Source organism: Lonchura striata, chromosome 14 (genome assembly GCF_046129695.1).
Source record: "Lonchura striata isolate bLonStr1 chromosome 14, bLonStr1.mat, whole genome shotgun sequence".
Taxonomy (NCBI): domain Eukaryota; kingdom Metazoa; phylum Chordata; class Aves; order Passeriformes; family Estrildidae; genus Lonchura; species Lonchura striata.
Window position 1 is genome coordinate 15,908,363 of NC_134616.1, and position 11,462 is coordinate 15,919,824.

The following is an 11,462-nucleotide window of genomic DNA, read 5'->3' on the forward strand; positions in this document are numbered from 1 at the left end:
CGGTGACTCCCGGTGTTCCCGTGGAACAGCAGAACGAGAGCTGGCGGGCTCACTGTGGCAGTCAGCGGGGCGGGCAGTAAACACTTTAGGACGCTGGGGAGCCCTATCTCTCAGCGCCTCCCATATGGTCTAGCGGTTAGGATTCCTGGTTTTCACCCAGGCGGCCCGGGTTCGACTCCCGGTATGGGAAGTTCCGTTTTTTCCTGCCGGATTGGGAAAATCCCCGCCCTCTTTCCCTTTCTTTCCGCACGTTCTCCCTCAAAACTCTTCGGCCCTTGATTTTTGCACATCTGCGGCAAAATTTCTCGGTGCCAGGAGCCTCCTGAAACTGTCCCAAGCGCTTTGCTACTGCAACCCCGGCCTCCCATCTGTTTAAACATTCAAATGCATTGGAGCACGGAGCCCCCAGCTAATTAACATACTAATTGGCTTTTTCTCTAACGCAAGCAAGAAAAGTCCTGCCTGTGTCCCACGGTGTGTTTTAGACCACCCTGATGTCCTCAAGGCTAATAGGATTGTGCTGAAGATACATCCACATATGATATATAGATTTATACGTGTGGGGCTCATTTATTGCTGAAGGGACTCCTGGGGCTCCCCCAAAACTGCAGATCTGTTGGGGTTTCCTGGCTTCCAGAGATCCTGGGAGTTGCTGCTTCCCCAGAGCCCGGGCTGTCACCTCGGGTGTCCCCTTCCACCCTGTGTGTCCCCTCTGAGCCTCGTCACCCCCTCCCCAGCTCTGGCACCTCCCTTGGCACCTGGCAGTTTCGGGCAGCTCCAAGGAAATTCCAGCAAACCTTGAATTATTTAATGGATGGGAAAGGCAGTGCTGGTCCCACAGGATTCCAGGTTTTGAAGCATTTTTCCCTCCTGTATTCCTTAAAGCTTTTAAAGCCAACACAGACATAAAAATGGGTTTCGATTTCTCCTTTAAAAACCAGGAAATATGTCCCACCCCACTTCCTTCTTGTACTTGATTTTAGCAAGTATTTTCTATTTGCATTTCAAATATTCTTGTCAGACCCTGAACCCCAAATTGCAGTTTTGTCTGACTCTGGGTGTGTTTGTGTTATATTCATGCAAAACAAATCCCAGGAGAAGCTGTGACAGTAACTTTGTGTCTCCTAAAACTGTGCCAAGCTCCACGAGAATTTGGAGCCATTTTACCTCTTTGTTCCTCCCGCTGAACTCTCAGATATCCCAATTAAACAGAAAAAAAATCCAAGTCTGATTAGCTGTGAAGGGGGGGAGAGAATGAAATGGATTTTTCTCTCCCACCCCCTTTCCTTCTGGACCTCTCCTTTTAAAGCAGATTTTTTAAGAAAGTGGTAGAAAGTAAGAGTATTATGATAAAATCTGTCTAATTCCCTGATGTTCTTGCAGGAGAACAACTCGTCTCCAATTTTGGAACTCAGTTTCTAACTGAGCTGCACAATGAGAACATTCACTCGCTGCCAGCAGCTGCTCTGAGCTGTCCTTGTTCAGCACGAGCCTCCTGCTCACAGACCCTCTACGCTCAAGTCGCTAAATTCTGAAGTTTTATTGGCCAAATTTTCACTGACCAACCCAAAAGCTGTAAAAAGTGCAGCTCAGGGGCTGTGCAAAGGTAACCCTTCACTGCAGGAGCCAACTGCAGCCCCTGAACAAGCACTGAGCACTTCAAACTCCGTTTTTTGTGACTCTGGCAAACCACAAAGAGCTGAGGGAGGTGGGGCTCCACTCCTTCCTTGAGAGACTGCCCTGGATTTGGGATGTAGGGCTGTTTGCACAGAGATAAAGAGCACCACAGAGACATAAAAAGCACCAGCATGCCCTTCACCTTTAGCAGCAGCACAGGAAAACAGGCAGAAAACAGCGCTCACTCCCAAAAAATCCCCATTTTTAAATTAAGACAAAACCAGCTTCACCACCAAGTATTGTTTAATTGGCTCCAGTACTGCTCTGAAACAAACCAGTGACCCCAGAGAATCCTTAGTGTCAAGGAGAAAAACCCCAAACTGAGTGACCAAAACTCAAGAGACTGAAACATTTTATGTAAAATGGGTACAAAAAAGCAGCCTGGGGTTCCCTGCTCTGAGCAAAGCTGTACTCAGGCTCAGCAAAGGCCAAGACTTTGTTCCAAGGCTCTCCCTGCCTTCACTGAAGGGTTTTCTTCACACACTGAACATTTCCATCTCTTTTATGGAACAGAGAGCCACAAAATGAGCAGGAAGGTGTTTCACAGAAGCACAAAGGGCTGTCAGTGCTCCCACCTATCTGTGCCCAGGGAAGTGAGGCACCTTTAGAGCTCTGGGCAATTCTAAAACAGGAGAAGTCACCAGCCAGGCCTTCATGTCCTTGATCCCACTCTGACTGCAGGGGATCAATAAATGTTACTTTAAAATAACATTTATGCAGCATTGCCTTGTGTGTAGCACTCAGTCCTTCCAACACCCCAAAAATCAGTAAAATCCTCTGCAGGAGGTGAGGCGTGCCAAGGGCATGAAGTCTTTGTGCCAGTGCTGCTCTGGGTAATTAGCACAAAGTCATTCATTACCAAATCCCAGACTGGTTTGGGTTGGAAACACCTTAGAGCTCATCCCAGTGCCCAGGGTGGCACTCCCTGAGAACACAGGGATGTCACAGAGCTGTGCAGGCAGCTCGGGCAGCAACTCCAAATAATCAAGGAGGGGCTCAGGGATGATCAGAGGCATGTGCCTTGCCAGAGAGAGCCTCCAGCAGCACATGGAGATTTCCTTCTCTTCCCAGCTTGGAAAGCCAGGCATGCCTGTGCTGTGTCCCCAGCCACAACATCCTCCCTTCCTGCAACATTCCTGTCTTATCTCCTGCTTTGAAGGCTGCAGAATGCTCCCAAAAAGCTGTCAGGATTACACTGGGCAAGTACAGCTTGCTAATGAGCTGCTAATGAGCTTGTGGAGATCTGGATGCCAACCAGAGTGCTGCCTCAACCCTCAGTGTGCATCCGGCTGCAAATCAGCGCAACATTCACCCCAACCCAGGGCCAGGGCTGGAGATTCCCCCTTTCCATGCTGGATGTGTGGAGTGTGGCAGCAGCAGCCAGCCAGCAGCAGAATACGTTTTGGGGAAGCTCATAATGGATAAATCACAGCCTGGAGCAGCTCCTTCTCTTGACCACCTCCAACTCTTCCTTTGGGGAGGATTCATGACCGGGTTTCCATCCTTCTCCTCCAGCTCCAGGACACGAACAGGGCCACAGCCGCCTCCTCCAGGTCCCTCAAGCAGATCCAGCCTGGAAATCTCACCCGGCAGCAGCACAGCGCCAGCTCTTCACAGCACGGGCACGGCCCTGCAGGGAGATCAGTCACCCATGGTGGCTGAGCATTCCTCTGACCCTCCTCAAGCCCCCTGAGGCCACCGAGTGACCCCTGGGACACCCTGCTCCAGATCCCGGCCCCAGAACTGCTCCCGAACCCAGAACTGCCCCCAAACCCCAGAACCACTCCTGAACCCAGAGCCGCTCCCGGAACCCAGAACTGCTCCTGGACCTGCTCCTGAACCCCAGAATTGCTCCCGTGCTCCAGAACCACTCCCGGAACCCAGAACCGCTCCTGAACCCCAGCGCCGCTCCCAGACCCAGAACCACGCCTGGAACCCAGAACTGCTCCCGAACCCCAGAATCTCTCCCGTGCTCCAGAACCGCTCCCGGACCCAGAGCCGCTCCCGGTTCCTCCGGCGCCTTTTCTCGGAGCCCGGCCCCCTCACAGTCCCTGTGACGTCATCGCCGCGCCGCCAGCTGCGATTGGTCGCTTCTGTCCCCGCGCCTGCGCACTGCCGCGGCTGAAGCGCCGCTGCTTCCGGGTTCCTGCGGTCCGGCACCGCCGCTCCCGCTGCCCGCGGAGTTCCCGCTGCCCGCGGAGTTCCCGCTGCCCGCGGAGTTCCCGCTGCCCGCGGAGTTCCCGCTGCCCGCGGTGTCCCCGCCGCTCCCGGTGCTCCCGGCCGGGCAGTGCAGCTCCTCCACCGGCCGCGCGGTGTCAGAGGCGGTGCGGGCGGGGCGGCGGGAGCGGGCACTGCGCGTGCGCGAGGCCGCTGCTCCTGGCGCCCCCTGGCGGCCGCGGCCGGAGCCCCTCAGGCGCCGGGAGCGCCCCGGAGAGAGCGCGGGGCTGGGAGAGCGAACCGGGAATGGGAGAGCGAGCCGGGAATGGGAGAGCGAACCGGGAATGGGAGAGCGAGCCGGGAATGGGAGAGCGAGCCGGGAATGGGAGAGCGAGCCGGGAATGGCAAACCCGGGCATAGCAAAACCGGGAATGGGAGAGCGAACCGGGAATGGGAGAGCGAACCGGGAATGGCAAACCCGGGCATAGCAAAACCGGGAATGGGAGAGCGAACCGGCAATGGCAAACCGGGAATGGGAGAGCGAACCGGGAATGGGAGAGCGAACCGGCAATGGCAAAGCCGGGACTGGCAAAGCATCAGTTTTTACCAACTACTTTTTCCTTTTCATGTTTTCATATTTTTTTATTCTGGCTCTCTCCTTTATTTTGTTTTTACTTTCCTTTCTCTTTGAATCTTTCTTTTTCTGTTTTGACATTTATTTTTTGTTTTTAGTTTTATTTTTACATTTAATTTTTCCTTCTTTCTCTTTTCCTTTTCTTTACCTTTCTCTTCTCCTTTTCCTTTCCCTTTCACTTTTCCATCTCTTTCCCTTTCTTTTCCCCTTTTTCTTTCCCTTTTACTTTTCCATTTCTTTTCCTTTCTCTTCTCCCTTTTCTTTCCCTTTCATTTTCCATCTCTTTCCCTTTCTCTTCTCCTTTTTCTTTCCCTTTTACTTTTACATTTCTTTTCCTTTCTCTTCTCCCTTTTCTTTCCCTTTCACTTTCCATCTCTTTCCCTTTCTCTTCTCCTTTTTCTTTCCCTTTTACTTTTACATTTCTTTTCCTTTCTCTTCTCCCTTTTCTTTCCCTTTCACTTTCCATCTCTTTCCCTTTCTCTTCTCCTTTTTCTTTCCCTTTTACTTTTACATTTCTTTTCCTTTCTCTTCTCCCTTTTCTTTCCCTTTCACTTTTCCATCTCTTTCCCTTTCTCTTTTCCATTCCTTTCCCTTTCTCTTTCCCTTTCTCTTTTCCATCTCTTTCTCTTTCCCTTTCCCATTTTCTTTCCCTTTCTGTCTCCTCTTTTTTCCTTTTCTATTTATTTTTCTTTCTCCTTAAGGAAATATTTTAGCACACCACTTGCTGTACAATGCACAACTCAACACTTTTTGGAAGCAGTAAATTCCACATTTAAACTTTGATTATTGGATAGGGAATTCCCCTAAACACCTTTTAGGTCAAATCTCTTCATTTGGTTCACATTTATGTCTAAAAACCACAGATTGAGGGTTCAAGTTCCACCCTCTTTGCTGAGGAGCAAAACTCTCAGACCAATCCCTAAAATTTTACTGGAAAATGCAGCTTCTCACTCATCAAAGCGCTGGAGCTGTCCCATGGGAAAATGTGACAGAAACAGGGAGCAAAATATCCTGTAAAATATCCCCGGACCCTGAGTTAGGGCAGCAGCCATGCTGTGAGAACAGCTCTGGCCAGGGAAAAAAACCCCTTTGGTGCTTCCCCTCCCTCAAAAACACCCACACCCCCAAATCTGAATGGGATGAGCTGCATAAATCAGGATTAAAATCACATTTAGGGCGTTTGTGTCTTAACCAGCCTGGGTGAGATGGAATGGTGAATTCAGGGGGTTTGATAATAAAAGGGCTTTAAAATCACAGGGATTTAGGGTTAAAAGGAAAATTAAGCTTAGTAGGCCCTGAAAAAATAAATACCCTGGGTACATGAAGGCCTTGCTAGAACTGCACCTGTGTAGCCAGTACACGATAAATGATATAATTGTTAGATGTGATGATTGTTTTGTAATTAAATATAATTACTGTTTAATCCTAAGAATAATCATGAGAAACTGTGGTCAGGGGCCTAAGAAAGATCACGAGAAACTCATGTCAATGTATACAATAGAACAGTATGAGTTTAATAATTCATATGTAGGTTATATAACAATAGAATATAAAATAAGTTCAGCTCAAAAGCCGTGTCAGAGTCAGATTTGGGTCTGTACCCCTGATTCCCAGAGCTCTCAATAAAAGCACCTGCAGAGAATCCTATCCTGTGATGGTGTGTGCTCCTAACGCTGACAGGTTCCCCATGGGTATTCCCAAATTCCCTGGAGGGGAAGGAGCCGTGCAGGAGCTGGATCCTGCAGGGACACGGGGCTGTGGGGACGCCCCTGGTGCTCCCCCCAATCTCTGCACGTCAATCCCGAGCCCAGGGGGCCGTGGGAGCTGCCCAAAGAGAAGCTCCCGTGGATTTTGGGAGTCCTTGTGCTCACACGTGTCCAGAGCCTGCAGGGAGCAGGAATTAGAGAGACACATCCCATGATTTTCCCTCACCGTCCTGAAATCCTCTCCCAAACCAGCTCAAGGAGCTTTTTGAAAGGTTCTGGTTTGTTTTTAGGGGTGGACAGGGAGGGCTGGGTTTCCCAGAAATGTCTGACGATGCCGAAGGACTCCTGTAATTCCCAAATTCCAGAGCTCCTTCCCACCCATCTTTAACCTTTCCACACCCATGGATTTTCACCTCCTCACCCCAGCACCACCTTTTCGCTTGGCAAATTGGGAACCTGAAATCAGAATAACCAACAGCCAAGGGTCTGTTGATCCATCCTCTGGATAAACCACCTCCCATGGGAGACAGGAACAAATGAGGGGAGGCAGTTTCCAGAAAATGGCCAAAACTCCTGGTGCTGATCATGAATTTGCAATTAACAGCTCATTATTTAAGCAGGGCCTTCTCGGATTCGCTCAGACACTCCCAAACCTTTCTGAAAAGCTCCTCCAGTCTCAGCAGGTCTGAGTCACTTGGAATAATTCCTTCTGCATCCCTCAGAAGAGATTTTAACAAATTACATCGTAACCTCTGCATTTCAATAATTGCAAAAGCTGCAGGGAAAGAAGTAAAACCACTTTCCACTTATTATGAGTTTACCAACATCATCCATAACGTTTAAAACCCAGCAGCAATAAACCCACACAAACACTCTCCCCCTAAAGAGCAACCCCCATCCTTTAAGAATCCTTTTCCCCCAGACTGAGCAAGGTAATGACACGAGATGGAATTAGCACAACTCCAATAACAACATTATTTCTGTGCTCCTCAGCAGCTCGTGGCTCAGGGCTCTAACACTATTCTGGTGTTGGGAGGATGGATCTTGGCTTTCAAACACACACCAGCAGCAGATCTTGAGCAGATGAGCCTGGAGTGAGGGATTCAGTTCCTTATTTATGGTTCTTGAGGGAATTTTGGTTCACTTGTTATATTTGGGACTCTTCTGGTCAAAGAAACCTGCCAGGTTTCACCCTCCTGCCGAGTTCTTTCTTGCCCCCATTATCCTGCCAAGCAATTCAGCTCTTCCTTAGTGAATTGCTCTGGAATTCAATGGGTCTTGCAGGAGGAATTAGTCCCAGAGTGCAGCTCCCAGCCCCCCCGAGCAGAGCCTGACCCTCAGGGAAGGGGCTCCAGCAGCTCCTGCCGGGCTCTTTGGGCCAAATTCTGGCTCCTGAGTGTAAAGCAAGAGTGACTGTCCTGAAATCCCTGTTTGACAGGACACAGAATTCCCACCTATAGAATTCTCTTACCATTAATTCTGAACTCCATGAGACTTGTCCAACCCTTCCTTGCTGGTTCACAAAATGCCTCAAGTCCGTGTCCTTTCCAGAACCTTCCAGGGACACCTTCCACTGTCAGACTGCTCCAATCCCTGTCCAGCCTGGCCCTGGGCACTGCCAGGGATCCAGGGGCAGCCCCAGCTGCTCTGGGAATTCCATCCCAGCCCCTCCCTGCCCTCCCAGCCAGAATTCCCAATCCATCCCTGTCCCCTGGCAGTGGGAGCCATTCCCTGTGTCCTGTCCCTCCATCCCCTGTCCCCAGCCTCTCTCCAACTCTCCTGGAGCCCCTTCAGGCTCTGGAAGCTGCATCTGCTCCCTCACTCTGCTCCCAGATGGATTCCCCAAAGTTCTGCATTCTCCTGGAACTCCGGGCTTTGGAGCAGCCTGGGACGGTGGTGGAGGGGACAGGGTGAGATTTAAGCTCCTTCCCACCCCACCCAGGCTGGAATTCCGTGGTTCTGTCAATTCTTTACCCACCAGGGAGAACTCTGAAGGTTCAGTGGGAACCAGCATCCAGCAGAGATTCCTTCAATCCTGCCATTTCCATGGTTCTGGAGCAAGGTGGGAACAGTCTGCCCTGGAGTTCACTCACCTGAATGACCCTGCTGGATCTCCCCCAGAAATCCCAAATCTAGCAGTTCCTGTTCATCCCAGCATGGGGATTCCCTTGTGTAACACCCACAGACTGTCAGCAATTATTCCTATTATTTATTTTTATTTTTTATATTTATACTTACAGTCCCTTAGGTGTGTTGGCCAGGAAAGCAAGCCCCCAATTGTTGATGAGTATCATCCCTGGATGAGACACAAATGAGGAAATGAGGGATGCAATAAATACAACTGCAGGTTTAAGTGTCCAAGGGAACTGCTGAAGTGTGAAGGGAAGCAGATTCCCAGTTTTTCCAACATTTATAATATGAAAACCTTCCTCTCCTAGAACTGCCAGCTCCCATGGCCATATTAAATAACCTAATTTTAAAAAAGTGGGTTTGGAGCATATTGATTTGCTCTCTTTTGCCTGTTTTCATTCTGTTTCCCCACAATGACCAGACAACAATGACAAAATCAAAATGTGTTTGGCTGTGAGGAGAGAGAAAAGCAGGAAGCTGGGATGTGTTTTCCCATTTTCCCCATAAGGGGATGTCTGTGTATTTCCTTAACCCTACTGGCAGCCCTAAAATATATTTAGGGAGAAGCAAGGGAAAGGGAAGGCTCTAAATAGCTTCAGTTTCAAACCTATGAAATGAGAAACTGGGAAAAAGGAACGATTTGACAAAAGAGGAGAATGTGGTAAAGATATTCTGAGATGCTTCCAGGACTGAATTCCTTCTGCTCCCTCCTACTGTGGGGATAAAGAAAGATTCTTAAATTTTTAAAAGAGAGAATAAATGAATGGGGTGAAAAATGAGCCCCAGCCCTGTGGAGAGCAGAGGCAGAGGTTCCCTGGATGTGCAGAGGACACTCACAGCACACACCCCAGCACACCAGGACTATTCCTGCTCCCTCACTGCCCCTCTGCTAACTGCAGCTTGTTCCAAGCTCAGCTGATCCACTGAAACCTCAGGGGGGAATAAATCAGGTCTGAAATAGAGGGAAATAAATCCCTTCTAAAACAGGGGGAGATAAATCAGCTTCTCCTCCCGTTCCTGCCTGTGTTAATCTGCATTTCCCACTCATTTATCACTGGAGTGCAGCTGGGACTGAACACCCCTGCCAGCAGCACCTGGCAGCTCCAGCTCTGCCTGCCCACACAGATTTAAGCCTGGCCTATCTCCTGATCCTCAATCAAGGCACTGAGCTCTGTCCTTCTGCAAAAACCAAGCCCAGCTACACCTGGCAGGGGAGTTAAGCCCAGCCTTGAGGACAGAACTGATTTCAGGGCTGTGAAAAACACCAGTTTTAAATTTTTAAAAGTTTAATAATAATAAAATGGTTATAAAAATAATCATACTATTAGAGTAATAAAGTTTAGAGGTAGGACAATTACAAGACAATAAAAAGCAAAGAATTATGGACGTCCGGATGCTCTCAGACACTAAGTCAGGAAAAGCATGACTTGTGAACAAAGGAATCACCCTTAAACCAATACACTTGTTGCATATTCATACATCCTTCATGGTTATGCATACATTCTATTTAAAATAAGAAACTCTGTCTGTTGTATGTCAACTGTTTCCTTTAATCCCCTGGCATCTTCGAGTCTGAGCAAGGCCTGAAGAAATTAGCTTTTTCTGATAAGAAGCCACAAATTCCTCTCCTGTGGAAGATTTAGGGGTTCCTCAAAGCAAGTGTCTCATTCCTAAAAAGAAAACTCCCCCCACATACACAGTCTCTATTTTAACATTATGTTGGAACCTAAAACTACACTTAACACAATACGTAAGAGAATTAATCCAGCATAACTTTCTAACATTACACATCTAATATTCATTGTAACATTTGCAAAAAGCCAATCAAAATATGCATTTTTCACAAGGACGTTTCTCTGCACATTTTTTCGGCTTCAGATGAGCTGGGCTTACTTGGGCAGCCTTAAACTTCCACCTGAGGGGAAAATGAGTCAGAGCTTTCCCCTGGCTGGGTTTATTGGGGCATTTTTAGGCTGGTGAGCTGTGAAATACAGGATTTACTGGGGGCAGAGAAGCTCCAGGATGGATCCTGAGCCTCTCTTTAATTTTGCATCCTCCTTGTTCAACAACCCCATAAATAAAGGGGTTTGAGAGCATTTCTTTGGAGTTCTGCTGAGCAGGAGCATTGAGAGCTGCTGGGTTATATTTTCCAAGGATTTTATAGCCATAGAAACAATGAAATCCTCCAATATCCTTCAGTCCCTGCTCACTCTGAAGGCAGAGCTGCACTCTGGTGCTTTAATTCTTGCTGCCAGTGCCAGCTCCAGTTCTGCCCAGTTTAAAAAAGCCACACTGGAGCATTTATCCCCTCAGAAAACAAATTAAACACTAAGCAAGACAGTGGTCTCCGAAAAACCTTTGAACAAAATAAATTAAAGGCACCCCAGAAGGCTGAATCAACAAAAGTGAGCCCAGAAACTGAAGGAGATGAGAGCAGGGAGGAAAAGAAACCTGCAATATGAACAATATTATCCAAGGGATAAACACACGGCACCTGAGGACGTGGATTCATGTGACCATGGTGGTGGCTGACAGTGATGACCTTAAAGGTCTTTCCCAGCATTCAGAACCCTGTGATTCCAGGGTTTTCTGCCTTTTCCTCCTGCCCTGGGGCTGAGGAACCCTTGACTGGAGCAGCACCAGGAGCCACGGGCTGCACATGAGAGCTCTGCAGGTATTTCAAATCCATCTCTTCGTGTTTATGGAAGATGGCCCAGGAAATCTCAGCCCCAAAGCATCTCCCAGCTCTGCATATCCAGGACAGAGCCGAGGGGAATGATGCCCTCCAACTCCTTCCAAAGCCATTCAGAGGCAGCAGTTCCTGGAGAAATAGCTCCTATCAAATTGAGGAGCCTTCCCTTGGGGAGGAAACATCCATTTCCCCTTCTACCTGACATTTTTCTTCATTTCTGGATGGAATAGGGCACGAAATCTGGCAGGCTTTAGGTAAAAAATGAGCCGTTCATGGCAAAGAGAGCCTCAGTGGATCAAAAAAAACCCCAAACTGTTGGAATCAAGATGCAGTTAATAGGAGCAAAAATAAATAGAAACAGACTCTAAATGTAAATGAACATTACATCACCACTGGCATTTCAGCTCCTTTTCAAATACAGAAATAGAAGCAGATTTAACTTGCAGAAAGTTGCTGTGTTCACACA

At 48.4% G+C, this 11,462-nt stretch overlaps 1 long non-coding RNA gene and 1 other non-coding gene across 2 annotated transcripts; one reads left to right on the forward strand and one right to left on the reverse strand.

Moving 5' to 3' along the window:
• The first annotated feature begins 118 nt into the window (after nucleotides 1-118).
• Nucleotides 119-190, forward strand: TRNAE-UUC (transfer RNA glutamic acid (anticodon UUC)). The gene has a single exon. It is a non-coding gene; the product is annotated as a tRNA-Glu (tRNA).
• Nucleotides 191-1,902: 1,712 nt separating this feature from the next.
• Nucleotides 1,903-3,984, reverse strand: LOC110467910 (uncharacterized). Its single transcript, XR_002464941.1, has 2 exons — nucleotides 3,632-3,984; nucleotides 1,903-3,307 (listed from the first exon to the last, which is right to left on the reverse strand). It is a non-coding gene; the product is annotated as an uncharacterized LOC110467910 (long non-coding RNA).
• Between the last annotated feature and the right edge of the window lie 7,478 nt (nucleotides 3,985-11,462).